At 42.5% G+C, this 18,790-nt stretch overlaps 1 protein-coding gene across 7 annotated transcripts in view; it reads right to left on the bottom strand.

The window, feature by feature from the left end:
• ERC2 (ELKS/RAB6-interacting/CAST family member 2) overlaps positions 1-11,099 on the bottom strand; it is a 1,052,138-nt gene extending 1,041,039 nt beyond the window's left edge. For 6 of the 7 annotated variants that reach the window (XR_008381889.1, XM_053600428.1, XM_053600431.1 and 3 more), the window contains exon 1: positions 5,099-5,185. The gene's annotated coding sequence lies outside the window, so the exon portion shown is untranslated. Of the gene's footprint in view, positions 1-5,098; positions 5,186-10,981 lie in introns of those variants that run through there. The other variant, XM_053600429.1, reaches the window with a different exon arrangement.
• Between the last annotated feature and the right edge of the window lie 7,691 nt (positions 11,100-18,790).

Below are 18,790 nucleotides of genomic sequence, written 5' to 3'. Positions count from 1 at the left end.
GTCGTCCCATTCACTACCCAGCCTCCTGCTTCCCCCTAAAGAGAGGCTCCAGGAACAAGAGTGACAAAAATCCAAAATGAGGAACAAAGAAGGGGTAGCAGGGAACTTTACAGCCTAGAAGGAAAGAGAAAATACACACCACCAGAAGAAAAGACATCAAAAGCCCTCTCCTGAGAGGTGACTGTGAAAAAGTCAACACCCTGCCCCCGAACCACACCCTGGCTCCTGGAGGGAAGGACAGTTAGCTGCAGCTTGGCAGGACAGAGCTTGGAAAATCTGCCTTAAACTGAGCACAGAAGGCCATCTTTCTAGGAGTTTGACGCCCTGTAGTATCACTGAAAAAATAACCAGGGATCTTAGGACCAGCCCAACCTCATGTGTTAAGAGTGCTGCTCAACTCCCCACCCACAGAGTAGTTCTCAAACCCCAAACACACTTTCAATCACCTTAGGCCCACAGAGGATGAACTCCTCAGCCTGACCACACCCACCTTTGTTGTAGAGAAATTCCCCACGTAAGAACTAATAACCACAGTGCACAACTAAGTTTCATTTCTTATGGGAAACCCTGTTCTTCTTGCTATAATTAATTATACCATTTTAGCAGAAACATCTCTCATGGTTTGCATAAAGATCTGAGTATTCTTAAAGAATAGTCACATTGCTCAATTCCCATTCAAGCACTTGTCTTCTGACCCACTAAGTTGCTTAGAATTAATAGTTTACTCCTAAGGCATTTAAGGGGAATGCACTTTGCTGCCTGCAACTCATTCATACCCTGAAATCACGGAATGACACTACCTTTTGGGGTGGAAAACAGTAAGGCAGGAAAAGAGGTAGCAGAACCAGGATACCGCCCCCCCAACACACACCCACAGAGGAGAATGAAGCCAGTAAAATGTAGGCTCTGAAGAACCATGGCAAAATAAAGTTGCTGGTATTAATATAAGGTGCCTAAGAACATTACCACTGGCCTCAGAGCCTTACATCACCAGGGTTATCCTAGAGGCACCCTTCCAACGATACCCTTCATCCGGTGGGCCATAATCTCATCACTAACTTCTAAGAAAAAAAGAATCACTTCATTCCTTCCTGAAAGTGCTAGCTGCTTTTCCTTCCCCTCTTTTTGTACACACACTCTCTCTCTTTTTAATTTTGTTGAGTGCCTATTGGGTGCCAGCAATGAGAGAATTTCCTGGGATCTGACCAAGATGAACTCTGCTTGGCAGCATCAATATGAGTTCAAGAACAGAGGAACTGGAACTTTAAAAGAACAAATCAGGAAGATGTAAGCAGAGAAGGAAAACCCAAGAGGTTATGAGGCACAGCCCTGGGAATCGGCCAGCCAAGCGTGGGGAAATTCAACTGGGGAGGAGTTGGACTGACCCGTATTAATGATTAAGTCAGTGAGGTGGTGGCCTTGGGCTTCCTCAGCTGAGAAAATGTGTGAAAAATCACACGAAGACTCAGCCCTGGCTGTAACTCTTCTCTGTGTTTTTGGCTCTGACACTAGTAGGACTTGGTGGTTGCTTCTGTTACAACCGTGGGGCCACACACTGCCCCAATTTTGTCCAGTTATAATTTAGCAGCCTTGAGGGTCAGGTACATGTGGCTTCAAATTTTGGCCATGCCACAGCATTAACTCTGAGTAAGTTCTTCCGTTTTTTCATTCATTTAATAAACATAATAAATGTTTATGTTATGTCAAAAACTCTCCTAGTCATTATAAATATAGCAAAAGGTAAAAAGTCCCTACCTTCACGGAGCTTATCGAATTCTTTGAGCCTCAGTTTCTCATTTATAAAACAGAATAATACACTCACCATCACAGGGAGTATGAAATGAATAATATACAGCGTCTAGCACAGAGCTGAGCACACAGTAAATGCTCGATAAACAGTGACCTTTGTAGAACAGACCAGACTTACCCACATCTTCGATTTCTAACTGGGGCATAAGCACTAAGCAGAAAAGAAGTATCTGTGGTTCACCCCAGGGCCTATCACAAAATAGATGCTCAGAAAATACTTCACAAATCGATATTAAGTATTCGATTAATAATAGGCATTGTCATTGTAATTGATAATCATCATTTCTCTCCAAGCCACAGAGATTCTACTACTTTAAAAAGAAATTGGTGGCTAGCCTATCATGCTAGCACTCTGGGAGTTTGAAACAGGAAGATTGCTTGAAGCCAGGAGTTTGAGAACAGGCTGAGCAAGAACGAAACCCTATCTGCAAAAACTAGAAAAATTAGCTGGATGTGGCAGCAGGCACCTATAGTCCCTGCTGTTTGAGAGGCTGAGGTGGAAGCATTGCTTCAGCCCTGGATTTTGAGGTTGCTGTGAGCAGTGATGAGTCCAGAGCAACAGAGCAAAACTGGGTCTCAAAAACAGACAAGAAAAAAATCAATAGAGCATTAAAGGCCTTTCTAAAAGAAAATATGTCTTCATAGCTTTTTTATATAAAAGCAAATGTTATTGAGCATAAATATTCCAATTCAAAGAATCTATTAGCACAGCAACTTGCATGGACAGCTGGGAAGATGCCTGCCCATTGCTTTCCTGACAACAAAGGAAGGACCAGTTGGCCAGGCTTCAGGTTAATCCAGAAGGTACCCCAAAATTAAGCTACACAAAGTTTAGCCAATGTGTTAAAAGATGATGCTTCAGCAAGGATAAGCTGAAAAGTGCAGCAGAAACCAACAATCACAAAACCTTTGTGGCTTTAAAACAACAAAGGTCTGCTTCTCGGTCACATTGTACATCCAACTCCAGTTGATTGGAAGATTTGTTCATTTAGTGACTCAGGGGCCAAGGCAGATGGAGGCTTCATCTCGACATGTGCTTCCCTGATCATCACAGCAGTAGAAGAGAGCACTGGACGGCCTCACCCTGGAAATCAAATGTGCTGGCATAGATGTGATACAAGTCACCTCCACTATATGCCTGAGGGAGAGAGAAAGTGGCAGCGGAAAGCCTTAACAGTCTCTCCCACAGTTGATACTAAGAGACAAGCGGTGGAATGACAGAGATTTGTGAAAGAGGATGCTCAAATAAAATGTCTGGATGGCTGTAAGGTTCACATCATCTTGACCAGGGAGGGTAGGTATCATTTTAGAGCAGTGGGCTCAACATAAAGATGTCTCAGACAACATAAACCTGGACCCTAAATCTTCAGAACAACTCTGCTTTTTTCTATAAATATACTGAGGGCCCAGAAACAAAAAAAGTTTTAACAGCGGAAAGTGATTTGAAAACCACTAGTGTAAATCAAATCCTTTATTTTACAGATTTAAAAAGTAGAGAGAGAAAGAGAAAATAAAGTGAGACCAAGAAAATTAAAGTGACTCCACGCTACCCTCAAGAAAGCTCTGGAAAGTTCAGCAGATGACAGGCAGAAATAAGTCCATTGACAGAGTCTGTTGTGCCACCGCAGCACCCTCTGACATTCCCCTTCACCTCTGATACCTTTAACTGGCACACTGCAGCCAGGCCCAGACCAAAATCATGCCATATGAGATCAAGGGCTCAATAAACGGTATCAGGAATAGGTAGAAGCCCCCATCCTACAGCACTAAAAAGTGATTCACATGCCATTAGCAACTCTCCATATTCCTCCTTCTCTACTCCAGGAAAATGGGAATCCATCAGTAAAAGTTAACACCAACCTTCAAAAGACTTTCATTTCAGGTTAACAGCCCACTATGATTTATGTTCACCCAATTACATTCTCTTCGCACATCCCCAGCTCCGCTGTGTGCCCAACTTTCCCTCTGCCTTCATTTATACTGAGCTTCACATATCTAAGTCTCAAGGGTCTCCCAGCCTCCAGTCTATGTCTTTTTCAATCATCTTATACTTCTTACTAGCCCATGAAATCAAACTCAAACTTTCAACTTGGAATCCAGATGCTTTATCAATCTTACTCCAACCTACTTTTCCAACATTATCTTCACTCTGGTACTTATCTTGCCCAGCCACAGGCAGGATGATGAGCCTGAAAGTCAAAGTGACATTGTTTTGATTCCCAACTCCTCCCCTTACTGGTGTGTGACCTTTGGAAAGTCCTTGACCTATCTAAGTTTTAATGTTCTCGCCTGTAAAATAGGTTTGATAGCATCTACTATGAGGGGTTCTTGAGAAGGTATCTATCAGTGAGGAGTGTGTTTGGATGAAAGTAGTAAACAGTGGCTTACAAGCAAGGAGATTTTTGTTTTATGCAATAAGAAGTAGAAGGAAAGGGCTGGACATAATGGCTCACATGTATAATCCTAGCACTTTGGGAGACCGAGGTGGTAGGATTACCAGAAGTCAGGAGTTTAAGACCAGCCTGAGCAAGTAACCCTATCACTACTAAAAAAAAAAAAAATTTATTTTTTTTTAAATTAGCCAGGTGTGTGTGGTGCACACCTATAGTTTCAGCTACTCGGGTAGCTGAGGTGGAATGATCACTTGACCCCAGGAGTTAAAAACTGCAGTGAGCTATGATTATGCCACTGCACTCCAACCTGGGCGACAGAGGAAAACTCTCTCTCTTAAAAAAAAAAAAAGAAAGAAAAGCCAAAAGAAAGTACAGAGAAAGCAGTCTAGGCTGGTACTATGAATGAAAAATGTTGTCAAGACCAAGATCCTTCCAGGTTCCTGCTTTGTCATTTTTAGTGCACAGTTTTTTATCTTCACTGTCGTAATCGGCTGCTGCCCCTCAGGCATTGCACCTATGTTCTCAGCAGCAAGAAGCAGAAAGGGGCCAAAAGATCCGGAGATAATACCAGCCAAGTGTGTCCTCTTTATTAGACTTTCAGCAAAGTCTTACTTACACCATTATCAGACCTGAGTCTTACAGCCACTCTAAGCTGCAAAGGAGTCTGGGAAGGTGAGTTAAGCATACTTCCATTTCAAACAAAATTGGGATTACTTCATTTAGAAAGGAGAGAATGAATGTTGGGTAGGCAGGCAATCGCCAATGTCTACCCCAATATTAAATTAGATATTTTATGGAAAGTGCTAAGCATAGTGCCCACCCCACAGTTTACTGCTTAATGCAAGTTAAGCTATAAAACTGCCACCATTATTGTAATTATTGCTGTTGTTATTTACCTTTTTAACTCTCTGGCCATGTGGAATCACTCGTTATATCCATATGTGCTCCTCTCGTTTCTAGTGTATCCACTGTTCTATCTGCATCTCCAATTCTCTCCCTGTTTTAAGGTACAGGAAAATGCCATTTCATCCAAGTCTTTCCTCACAACTACTCCTAATGATAAGTTCCATGATGGCAGGACCTGCATCAGATAAAAAAATGTATTCACTACTGCATGAATATATGGTCTCTTGGAACACAGTAAATTCTAATAAATAGTACCTCAATAATTTAAGCAACTCATATACACGCATACCTGCTTTTACCGTCAGTCCTCTGGAATCAAACAGTATATTCTTGAAATGCAAAAGTTAAACCCTAGGTTTATAGGTAATAAGCCAGCCATGTGAGTGAGGAGATAAAGATTATATTTCACACAAAAGAAGGGGAAAAAATTAGAAAATTCTCTAGCCACACTTCTCACACTCTGTGGGAGTCTGGATAAGAGTTCATCAAATATCTGCTTTCCTACTATGGGCAAACTCTACCTTTACCGATATGAATTGCTTTGTCCAAAGAAGGTTGTCAGAGGAAGTGACATTTGCTTCTGTGGTTTATCTTGGCTCTTGAGCCCAATGTGCTACCAGAAGAGCATGCACAAAGTGGCCACTGTCCCTTCAGCCTGGGCCTCAGATTATATGTACATGTGCAGCAGACTGGAAGCCAACCCCAGCTTATAGCGCAGCCACTCCCAGCAACCCAGCCTAGATCAGCCAAATCACAGTCAACCTGAAGACGCGGGCATGCAAAAATAAATAGCTGCTGAAGTCAGGGAGTTTCATTACACTGCCAAAATTGATTAATAAATCTTTACCATATGGCCCACATCACAAAATCTCAAAACTGCAGATGATGGCGTGGATGTAGAGAGAAGGGAACATTTTTACACTGCTGGTGGGACTGCAAACTAACACAGCCTTTTTGGAAGGAAGTATGGAGAACCCTCAAAGAACTCAAGCTAAACCTCCTATTTGATCCTGCAATCCCATTACTGGGCAGCTACCCAGAAGGAAAAAAATCCTTTTGCCATAAGGACACTTGCACTAGACTGTTTATCACAGCTCAATTTACAATTGCCAAAATGTGGAAACTGCCTAAATGCCCACCAACCCAGGAATGGATTAACAAGCTGTGGTATATGTATACCATGGAATACTATTCAGCCATTAAAAAAGATGGAGACTTTACATCCTTTGTATTAACCTGGATGGACGTGGAAGACATTATTCTTAGTAAAGCATCACAAGAATGGAGAAGCATGAATCCTATGTACCCAATTCTCATATGAGGACAGTTGATGACCTAGTACATGGTGGGGCGTAGGGGAAGGGGAGAGCAGAGAGAGGAAAGGAGGGATGGAGGTGGGGGAAGGGGAGAGCAGAGATTGGGAAGGAGGAAGAGGGTGGGGAAGGGAAGAACAGAGAAAGGGAAGGAGGGAGGGGTCTGGGGGCTCACACTATGTGACACAGCTTTTGGGGGTGGTACATAATTATAAGAGGGACCTTACCTAACAAATGCAATCAATGTAACCTGGTTCTTTGTACCGTCTGTGAATCCCCACAATAATAAATAAATAAATAAATAAGTCTTTACCATGTGACATAATTTAGCATCTCTTACATGTTCATTCATTTTCTTCCTTTTTTTCACATCAGAAAAAACAGGCTGAATAATCTCTACCTTTGGTACACCTGGTTATTTCTATCTTTGAATCAACCATCTTAAATTTATGAAACTACATTATCTTTAATATTGCACTTTTCTGTTTCCCATTGTCCTATTCTCTTTCTAAAATAAGAAAAATCTGGGGTCAGGCTCTGTGACTTACACCTGTAATCCCAGCACTCTGGGAGGCCTAGGTAGGTGGACTGCCCTGAGTTCATGAGTTCGAGACCAGCCTGAGCCAGAGAAAGATCTCATCTCTAAAAATAGCTGGGCATTGCGGTGGTTGCCAGCTACTCGGGAGGCTGAGACAAGAGAATCACTTGAGCCCAAGAGTTTGAGGTTACTGTGAGAAGTGATGCCACAGCACTCTACCCAGGGCAACAAAGTGAAACTCTGTCTCAAAAAATAATAATAAAATCAAAGAAGAAAAATCACAATCAAATATCAAGGAATTCCATAAACATTGCTGAGACTGAACTCCTGGCTGGCAAGGAGGTGCTTCACATGATAGCCAAAATGTTGACTTGTTAGCTGATTTTAAAAAAAAAGATGGAGACTTAACACATTCTTCTTAGTAAAATATCTCAAGAATAGAAAAAAATATATCCAATGTACTCAATATTATGAAACCAATATATAAACAATTACACACTCATATGAACGATAAACACAAATATACTCTTCCAAGGGGGTAGGGGAAGAGGGAGGTGATTGGCTGGAGGAGAGAGGGCATTTGGCAGGATCTCACCTACTGAGCACAGTAGAGGGTGTTCAGCATGCCCCATGGGTAAGGGGCTCTTCTACAACTTAAACTTTACCTTAGAAGTGAGAACAATGTACCCTAAAAATGTGTAGCCTCATATTAATTTGAAAATAAAAATATACATAAAAAATTAAAAGGCTAAAGAATGTCTCAATAAAACAAACAGAAATGTAGATTGTACAAGTCAACCTAACTAAAGTTAAAGACTATCCGTTCGGGTGAATTTTTGGACTCCAAAACCATTCACCTAACTCGTTTTTCAGGATACCTGCGTTTAGGCAACCTCTACCATTGAGCTTCAGCAATGGGAAGAGACTGACTGATAAGGCTTTTAAGTCTTGTGGCTTTTTCAATCTAATAAAACAATATGGCCATATGTACTATTTTAAGAGAAAAAAAATTTTTTTTTTTTTTTTTGTAGAGACAGAGTTTCACTTTATTGCCCTCGGTAGAGTGCCGTGGCGTCACACGGCTCACAGCAACCTCCAACTCCTGGGCTTAGGCGATTCTCCTGCCTCAGCCTCCTGAGTAGCTGGGACTACAGGCACCAGCCACGATGCCCGGCTATTTTTTTTTGTTGCAGTTTGGCCGGGGCTGGGTTTGAACCCGCCACCCTCGGCATATGGGGCCGTCGCCCTACTCACTGAGCCACAGGCGCCGCCCCTTAAGAGAAATTTTTTAAATATAATTATACATGATACTTACCTATTAATGAAAAAGGGTCTCTTTGTAAGTAAAACAAAACAAAATCCTCTAATCCCTTAGGGGGAATGAAAGGAAAATGAATGGTACTAAAAGCATTTATTTCACCAAGATCTATTCAAAACTCCATCTGGAAATTTAAGATATCAAGAAAAATGGAAGAATATGGATTGTGTTTGGTTTTATCTTCTTTGAAGTCATCATTAAGTTTGGAACTAAATTTCCACTGGGCAAAAACTGATCTACTAGAAATAGACAATACACAAAGTTACTAAATTTGCCTACTGGCGGAAGCAACAGCCTTCAAATGGACAGGCAAATAGGCTGATGAAAGGGCAGTCAGCATTGCAGTGGACTCTTAAAAGGGTAGGCTCTATGTATGCTGGGAGAACCCACACTTCAGACTGTACACATGGAGACTATATAACCAAAATTTGGATTCAAGGCCATGGCCAAGGTCACAAGCTCTAGATGAACATGGGCTCAAGTTATTGCTTTCACACTGAACTTAATTCCTTTTATTCCTTAATTCCTTCTCCCCTTCTGTAATTTGGGGATAATATTAGTACCTACCTCACAGGGGCTCTGCAAGGTTTAAAAAGGATAATGCATGTAAAGGACTTCCCAAAGTGCTAGCATATGCAATAATGATGATGATGATAGTAATAGTAATAATACTGCCTTGACAAACCTGGTTTCTATATGAAGACCATCCTAATCAGAGTATTCTGGGCCACAATCTGTTCATGAAATGCTAAAGTTACAGCATTATGTTCACATCCAGGTACAGTTTCTGTAAGGTGACAGCTCTCTAGATCAACCAGTAATTTTTTTTTAATGAATTCAGGGAGAAGAATGTTGAAAACTTAGCCTTTCACTAGTAGAGAATCTAGAAGGATCTGGTCCTTCCTCCATGATTCATCCGACACCCATGAAAGACTTGGTGGTGAAACCCATGATGCCACCACCATTCACACCTTCCTCCTCCCTCCCCAAATTATTAAAGTCTTTTATTAAAGCACAGAATCAAACCGACAAGATGGCTCACATTAGAAAAAAGCAAACTCTTATACCTGCCAGAAAGAATATGACTTGGCCCTACCACCACCACCACACTGACGTTCTGCAAAAGAGAACAAGGCAGCCCTTACTTCCAGAAGTTGAGTTAACTATAGAACTAAAAGAATCTCTTCTATTCACGTTAATACTAATGAAGAACACTTGCCAGCTTCAAAAATACCTTGCAAATTCATCCAATTGTACAACCAGAAGCCAAGTACTGTATACTGAGAAACGATGTGATTTTACAAGGACAAAAGTGACCATAGGAGACAAAGTGCCACACCCTTTTCCCAGACAGCTTCACAGCACACGGTTTCTCTTAAAAAGGGCTGCAATTCTGGAGGAATAACGGGCAATTCTCATTCCATAATTCCTCATTTCACTCTGCTCCAGGTCCACTTCATTTTTATTTTTAAGCCAATGGCCTCAGTATTCCCAACTACTACAACTAATAAACGGGGACGGGGGAAATGGGACAAAGAAAGACAGGTCAAATATACTTGCTTCTAAGCCCATTTTCGAAGAGTTTTCTTCCCGCTTGTCTGTCTCTCTCTGGTAGAGCCCCATACTCGGTGGAAACCAATGGTTAAGTAAAACCACTGATTTAAAGAGCCAACCAGGAAACTAACCATGACAAGTGGGAGCGGCCCTCCTCTCCCGAGCATTGATTGGCTCTTGGGGTTCCACCTGTCCCCGTTCTACCCACATAGGTGGCAGGTGTGGCTGTCAATCACAAAGGCAACTGACAATTCACCGCTTGGGGAGTAAATTGCCTTTCATCCAGCAAAGGCAGGTAGCTGCCTAATCGATCCTCACCCAACAGAGCGGACCCTCTCTCTCTCTTGCAAGGGGAACAGAGACCCCTAAGTACAAAATAAATAAGGCAGGGACGAACGGAGAGTTTACGAGCGCTATTTTATTATCCAGCACCAAAGCAGCCCTTAATCTTCACTGTCCTAGCATGATCTTTCACAGGCTCGTACAATATTCTTTTATAAATTAGGTACACCCTAGTAAGTACCCTTTTTCTTGTATAACTAGGAGACAGGAAGAGGGAAGGAATGCCGTCCAGTTTAATTTCACGTAGTATTCCTTTTCGTACAGACACTACCCCATACCCCTCCCCGATAAATACGGCTTCATTTTTTCTGACACGGATTTTTTTCAAAAACACGATCCCCTCGGAGCCCACCCAGGCAACCAGGCACCCCACCCCCTGGGAAAGACTCCACCTTTCTCCACTTTGTTCTGCTTGGGGTTCCTGAGACCCCCATGCCCCCGAACACCCCGCCCCTCGAGGCAAGAGGGGAAGCCAGGCGAAAGAGGGGGTCTGGAGAGAAAAAGGCGATGGCAGGGAGAGTGGCTGCCGGAGAGGGACTGCAGGAGCTGGCCCGCGCGCCCGAGGAAACCTTGCACTTGTTCCAATCCCGGGGTTTATACATCACGGCAAATCCGCCCTTAGGCCGCCCCATTCCTCCCCTCGCCCGAGAAAGCCCCGGAGGAGGCGGATGGTTCACCCCTCGACTCCCCCCGAAAACGCATTGCAGCTCCCCACCAGCGAGGGGGACCTAGCACGAGGGATGCCCGGCGCCGGAGCCCCGAGGAAGCCGGACACCCGGTGGCCCCGGCCCCGGCGTCGGCGTCTCACCTTTCCAGTGCTCGCCCCGGGGCCGTCCCACATGGATTTTTACAACCTCACGTCGCCTTGGCCCCGGGCGGCCAGGAGGAGCCGGAGCCGGCCCGAGCGAGCAGGAGCTGGAGGCGGAGGACGAGTAGGAGGAGCGGGGAAGGAGGGAGGAAAGGAGGAGGACACCGCTCCGAGGGCCGGGGCGGGCGCGGGGCCGGGCGGGGCCGGCGGCCGAGGGGGCGGCACCCGCCGCAGTCCCGAGACGCGCGCTCGCGCGCCGCTGCCCGGCGCTGCGCTCCGCGGGGCCCCCGCCCGGCCGGCCGGCGCGCTCGCCCGCTCCGCGGCCCTGACTCACATTCCCAGCATTCCCGAGGAGCCACCGCGGGGCCGCCGCCGGGGCTGGGGCGCCTCCGCGGAGGGCGCAGACAGCGCCCGGCCCTGGCTGGGAGGGGGCCACGAGGGTCTTCCCGGCGCCGCCTCCCTTCTGCCCCTTGCTGGGTAGTCCCCTCCGAAAGCTGCCAGGCACTCCCCGGGCTTGTCAGATGGTTTTGGCGACGCGGGCGAGGATGGCACTGACCTTTTAAGTTAAGCTAGAGTTGCGTTTGGGATTCCCGGGTCCTGGCACCCTCTTGTCAGCTTTAATGTTCTTTAGGAGGGTGAAGAGATTTCATAAGATTTTTTACTTTCTTGTTTCCCCCAGCAAAGGACAGAATGGAAAATGGAGACAAAAAGACCATGTTCACCATATTCACTGGGCGCCCCTTCTGTGCCCTGAAATGTTCATGCACTGTCCCATTTGAGGTCGAAAGATGATCTGAGTTCCTACACACACACACACACACACACACACACACACACACACACACACACCTCTCAAGGTGATGTGTAGGAAGATTTGGACAATTTTCTCAATGAAGAAAGGAAGAAAGCTTCCATGCAACAAGTGCGGAGCCCTGGCCACTGCTGCTGTGTATTAGGGAGGGGACTGCGAAATCAAAAGCATCTTTAAATTTGATGTCTCTCACATAGTCAACTTGCAGGGCTAGAGCAGTGATTTCCTTCCTGTCCTGATGAGACTGCTTCCAGCAATTCCAGTGCCCAGATCTAAATGTCTCCTGCCAGGAAGCTCAGACAAAGCAAATCTAGCCATGATACTTTGGTGTGTGCAGAAGTATGGAATCAGTGCGGAGAGGAGGGGATGGCTCCTTCTTTCCTCCTGGTGGAAACCCGAATATTACATAATTCCAGCTCAAGGGAGACTCTGAAAGACAAGGATACCTTCCTGTTCCAGCCCAAATGCCTGTTCCTAAGCCTTCCTTTTATACCTCTGGTATTTAAGTTTTTTCATAAACTTGGGCCTCTGAGGACTCTTTGCCTTCATCCTCTTCTTTTTGCCATCACTTTTTGCCATCACAAGAAATCAGCACTCATTCTCCTGACCTACATGCTCCAGGGACAAAACCAAGCCACACTGCATTGTAGTTTCCCATATACATCCTTGACAGTCTTAGCTGAAAAGGCTGTTGTATGTGAGAGTCTTGTTGAGAGTCCTTTGACAGTTCCTAAAATCCTGTATCTTTTGAAATGTGCCTAACATTTTTTGAGTACCTCCAATGTGTGTGAGCTCTTACAGTCTTTCAACCACTCTCACAAAATCTCTTATGTTTACCATCTTTCAGAAAAATCAGGAACCTATCCAAGGTCATCCTATTAAGTATGTATTTATGTCAGTGCCAAAGTTCACTGTTCTTGGCCATGCATTCTCTTTTCCTTTGATCATGGATTCTAGCCAGGAATCTTTGAACTTCAGGGGGACAATTCATTGTGTATTTGCCCATGTGCATTTTTCCTGCAGAAGGAAGATCTATAGTTTACAACAGATTTCTTTCAAATTGAGTCCTTGACCCAGAAAAAGTTAAGAATAATTACTTGAAGTAAAAAGTGACTTTATAGACTAATACAAGGACTGGAAGTTTTACAGATCTTAAGCAAGTCATCTGTATCTTCTCTGGGACTTAGTTTTCTCATTGGAAAAATTAAAAAGCTGAACTAAAGAATCTTAGGGTCCCTTTCAGCTCTAACATCCTCTAACTTTACGTTGGAATACACTTTATATATGTGTGCGTATGTGTACAAATACATACACACTTGTATCTCTCTCAAAATGCTAACAAGTAGCCATTACGATATCTTACCCTTCAGGACAGGAAATTATAAAGTGTGTTGTGTTTTATACAACATGGTCTGTTATTCTGGGGTTTCTGTTGGTGGTGGTGGTGGTTTGGTTTGGTTTGGTTTGGTTGGTTTTTCACATCTTCTTCAGCATGGCAATCTTTTGTGCAGCAAGTCAGAGAGAGCACATTTTTGTGGCAGAGATTTTTGCTCACATAGTTATTCATGTGTTCATCCAGCAAATGTTTATTGAGTATATACTCTGTGCTGGGTCCTGCGGGTGCAGAACCCCTGCCCTCAAGGACTTACCATTTTGTGAGGAAAGCAGGCAGTTACAATACCACCCATGAAGGGGAAAAGTTTTGGGAACTGTGGGAGAACACAGGAAAGATAGCCAACTCTTCCCCTGGGGTTCAGAAAAGATTTCCCAAGGAAATGGCAAATTTGCCTGCCACCTCCAACTTCGCTGCCCTACCCTGTGCTCACCCTGCAGAGGCAGCCTGTGTGCTCTGTGAACCTCACCAGGGTAGATGGGATCTGTGGTGGACACCTGCCCCTGGGTGGGCTATGACAGGCTGTCTCCCCAGTATTTAAAACTGAGCTGTGAGAATGAGTCACTGAATGGTGAGCCTGCAGACTGTGATGGCCCAAAATTGGAACTATGGTACTGTTCTGAAACCATGATACTAAAATCACCAGGAAGTAAGTTCTAAGACCCTTGCCAAGGAAGCTGGTCTGCAAAGAGGAGAATAAACAACCATGTAGACAGAAATTAGATTCCTAAAGGTGTAAAAGTTTTAGCTGTCCAAATGCTTACTTTAAATCCCCAATGTGGGTATATAACCAGACTCTCAAACATCACTGGTCCTAAACAGAAGTCCTGATTTTTATGCACCAAGGCTCTTCTCTCCCAAGGGTTGCCATCAGGATAATAACATCATTCATCCAGAGCATCTTAAGGCCTCCTTTTGCTTATACCACACATCCATACCATCAGCCAGTTCTGTCAGCTCCACCTAGTCCTGAGCCTTATCAGAGCCAGAAACAAAAGGACAACTGTGCACCCTTGTATGTTTTTTGGAACCAAGTAGAAAAAGTTAATGAAAGCTCTACAATGAAAACACATGACTACATGTAAAGCACCGTTTTGCCCAATCATTTATCCCACCACTGTCAACCCTTGCAAACCTGGCAGGGGAAGAATATGATAGCCAAGTAGCCTTGGACCTGAGCACTGGTTGGAAACAACTGTTCTCATTGCACAGTGGTGCAGAGTCATAATACAAGCAACAATCTGTCTTCCTCCGTTTTTGTTTTTTGTTCATTATGAATTTGGGGGATTCATTTTGAGTCCAGTAATAGCAAAAAAGAACAAATACAGTAGAATCCTCTGTAAGCTGACCACCCAAAGGACTGTAACAAACTGGTAAACATACAGAGGGGTCAACATAAGGAAGTAGGCCTGCTGTACTGGTATGTACATGTGGTGCATGTCCAGTAGGAGGCAGTCAGTGTAGGGAGGTGGTCAACCATGGAGGTTCTACTGTACTTGTGACCGCCTGTGCTATATGCCAGGCCCTGCTCTAAGCAGTTTATGTGCATTAATTCTCTTATTCCTCACTATTGACCTGAAATACACCATTATTACACCTATTTTACCTAGGAAGACACTGTGGCACAGGTAGGTAAGGTAACTTACACAGCTACAAAGTTGTAGGATTGAAATTCTAACACAGGTGGTGTGGCTCCAGAACGATCAAGGTAAAAACTCAGTTGGACTGGGTGAGTGATCTGCTATGGGACAAAAGAGAGGAGTCAAGAATGCTCCCAAAAGTCTTGTTTGGGCAGCCAAGTAGACGATGTGCCACTCACTAAGACAGGAAATAAAGGTGGGCGTGGGGAGTACAGGTTTATGGAAAATTTATGGGTTTTATAGGAAACCCATCTATCAACAGTTATGGGTTCAGTTTGGGGCTTTTTGTATTTGAGGCACCAGGGAGAGGTATCCAAAAGCTGGCTAACTCAATGTTCTTTGAGGTCAAACCACAGATACATGGTAAAATTGGTGATGAGAGTCATCAAATTTGGTAAAAAGAGTCATGTGTGTTGACTCAGAACAGTCATTACAGTGTCCACAGGAAGACTCTAGTTCAGTGAGAAACAAAATTCCTAAACAACTCAAAGTTATCTGTCCTTCTTAGACATGTCATTTGTACACAGGTCTATTAACAGAGTAGATTTTTAGTTCAAGAGAAACATCATCAGCTATTATTTAAAAAAAAAAATAATTGGGGGCAACATGGTGAGACATTATCTCTACAAAAATAAAAAAAGATCAGCCAGCAGTGGTAGCATGTACCTATAGTCCTAGCTACTCAGGAGGTTGGGGTGGGAGGAAGACTTGAGCCCAGGAGTTCAAGGATGTAGCGAGCTACAATGATGCCACTACACTCCAGCCCAGGCAACAAGAGAGAAACACCATCTCAAAAAAAAAAAAAGTCGGATCAACTGGCTATGACTGGACCAGAAAGCCACCATAACAGCATAGTTTAGCCATTCAGATTCTATTTGCCAGATATGTTTTAAGTAAGACTTTTGTAGGCCCCAAGCATCACAGCAAACACATCAAAATATGTATCTTTTTTCTGTAAAGCTTGTTTAAAGATTTTTAAATGTTGCTTTTTTAACTATTTGGCCAAGAATAATTCATTGTATTGACTGTGGCTATGCTTTATCCATAATCATTACGCATACTCAAAAAGGATTGCAAGGTAAGAAGAAAATCTAACCTACTATTGTTTTCAAATGGGAGAAAATGTAAGTATGAAAAAACACAAAGTCGTGTTTTGAAGACATACAATTTAATATTTAATTTCCACTTTACAGGTTTCTATAAATCTGTGGTCTCAAGGCAGAATTCTCAAAAATGTTGACAGAATGTGCACATAATGTAAGATCACATCTTCTTTATTTCCTTGGTTTCCAACAACTTTCCATTTCCTGATTCTGACTCTGGAAGTCTGGCCCCCCTCACTGTCGTTGGGTTTATGAAAGGCCTCTCTGTCCTTTGAATAAATATATGCTATTTTCTTTTATCGGTATCTTCAGCAATTTTTTCATTCTTGCATCCACAAGAATTGTCTAAGTTGAAAAGCCAGCTTCCTTACCTTTGGCTAAGCCCTTCAGTCTGAGCTGTGTCTACCTCTATCTGGTATTTTCTGTGAGCTACTGCCCATTGCATAGGCCTCCTCTTCCCTCCTATTCCCTGGCTTGGCTTTTTAGTAGTTCATTAGCATATTTTAAATTATGATAAAAGCTGTAAAATTAGGAGAATTTTTTGATGTGCCCTTTTTTAAAGAACAATTTCCAGGTAGAAAAGACCTGATTGAAGTTCTCAAGAAGAGGAATAACCAGAGACACAGGCTTTAAAGTCTATGAAATACTGCAGGCCACATATTCTTAATGGCCTCATTCAAACCATGGCTCCTTCAGTCTTTAGTCATTTAAACACCTCCATGTTTTCCTTCCAAAAAGCTAAAAGCGTTACAGAAGAGTGTTAAGATATTTTAGAAATCTACGAAGAGTTCTCATCTTGAGTCTCATCTGTATTTCCATCCACCCACTTGCTGAAAGGACCCAGCAAAAATTTTAGGCAAGCCAATAATAGGATTCATTACATGAGAGAAAAAAATAACAAAATTGGAGGGCAGCAATGAAATATGAAAGGTGTTTGAAATATCAGTTACACAGCAAAGCCAATCTTTTTTTTTTCTGTTTTTCTTCATAATGGCAAAAGTTCACGTTTAATAGTATATCTGCAGACAAGTTACTTCGCGGTTCAGTTTCCTTCTTTATAAAATAGGGGTATTGGTGGATTTCTTTCCCAATTAGAGATCTCCCCCCAAGTGGAATAAAGCCATTTTAACTGTAGAACAATAAAAAAATAAAAATAGGAGTATTCGCTTATTTATAAAATGGGGGTTTCTTTTCAAAATGGCTATGATAAGGATAAAAATATAATTATTTAGGAAAAGTCCTTAGACGACTCAAGAAATAGTGCCTTCTATACCTATAATGATGATCGTGTTGAGGAAAAGAGTATTTGGAACACCCTTAGGAATTTTAAATTAATCTGTGAAACTTCATGCTATATGGCCAGGCCTACGGTAAAACAAGTGAAACGTTAGCACTAGATGCAAAATTTAAGGGAGCACTAAACTCTCAGTAACCAAGATACATTATATTTTGATGTAATATTTTTGAAAAACAAATTGGCAAACTATAGCCTGTAAGCTATTTGCTTGTTTTTATGAATAAAGTTTTATTGAAACTTTTAAGAAAACAAAAGAAATAATAAAGAGAGAAAAGGGCTGGAGCTTCAATTATAAGAATTTTACACCTGGGGTTTCCTTATATTAGGGAAATATAATTCCTTATATTAGGGTTTTAATAATAGCCAAATTCCTGTTGCTGAGATACCTGTGCTGCTGAGAACACCAGCACTCACCTGTTATCTTTACAGCCTAGACACTCTTTGGGCAGGAAATAACACCTGCCCAAAAGGTATGTTCTCCTTTGGAGAGGAAGGGTAATGAACCACTCAAATGTTTCTTAGAACCAAAATGGACTTGTTTACCCATTTCATCAAGGACTCAACGTCTATAAAATACCTGCTCTAGTCTACATATTTGAAAAGTCAATGAGATAAATGATTGAATAAACATTCTGAGTACTCAATAAATATGAGTCATTTTTTAGCGATGGGAGAATTGTTAATGTTATTTGAAAAGTGGAATCTGCAGTGGTGCTGCAGAGATATAAGTGATGAGCCCATTAATCAGTTTGTCTCAGAACAGAGGCCCAACTAGATAAAGGGAGAAGGGAGCATAAACCCAGAAAACAGGATTGAATGCGGGTTTTCCTTTCAAGCATGAAGTATAGATTGTATCACCTATAAGAGTGGCTCAGATTACTAAATGTTCTAGCACTAAGCAATTCTTGTAGACAGTACAAAGCTTCCTAACTTATGTTGCCAAAATTTTATCCATTTCTTGAAACAGGTTTTGGATCATCTCTGAGAAAGAATTCTTTTCCAAACAAAAGCCTTAACTACACAATTAAATGAAAGGGAGCTCATTTGCTTGGAGGATAATAATGAAAGAAAACAAGTTATTTTAAATGATAAAAATGTGTACCAAATTGGCAACAGCTTTAAAAGGATTGCTCCTGGGTTTGATTAATGAGTTACATTACCAGCTGAACAAACAAAGAGCTTATAAGTTTGGGACATTTTTTTACTTAACCTTTTAACAAAAATCTTAAAATTTTTTCAACTTACAAAAGTAGGAGGAATGGGTTATAAAATGAAGTTCAAATATTCCAGAAAAAAATGAAAATCTATCCTCTGAGATAACTGACTACTTTTAACAGCCTGGTGTGTGCACCCTTGGATTTTTTGAATAAATATATATTTATTTGTGTCCAGTTTTTTTGTTTTTTTTTTTTTTTTTGTCTCAGTATTCCTCATCTCCTTCTACCTTTACACATTGCCCTTCTGGCTTCAGAAGTTGTCACATCAATGTTCCCGTTCCTGTGGCCTACGAGGAACGGGAACATTGATTGCTCCAAGAGCTAGACACATAACCACAACCAGTCCAA

This window comes from Nycticebus coucang, chromosome 8, assembly GCF_027406575.1.
Source record: "Nycticebus coucang isolate mNycCou1 chromosome 8, mNycCou1.pri, whole genome shotgun sequence".
NCBI lineage: Eukaryota > Metazoa > Chordata > Mammalia > Primates > Lorisidae > Nycticebus > Nycticebus coucang.
The sequence above is the reverse complement of the archived record's forward strand: the minus strand, read 5'-3'. Positions and strand labels throughout refer to the sequence as shown.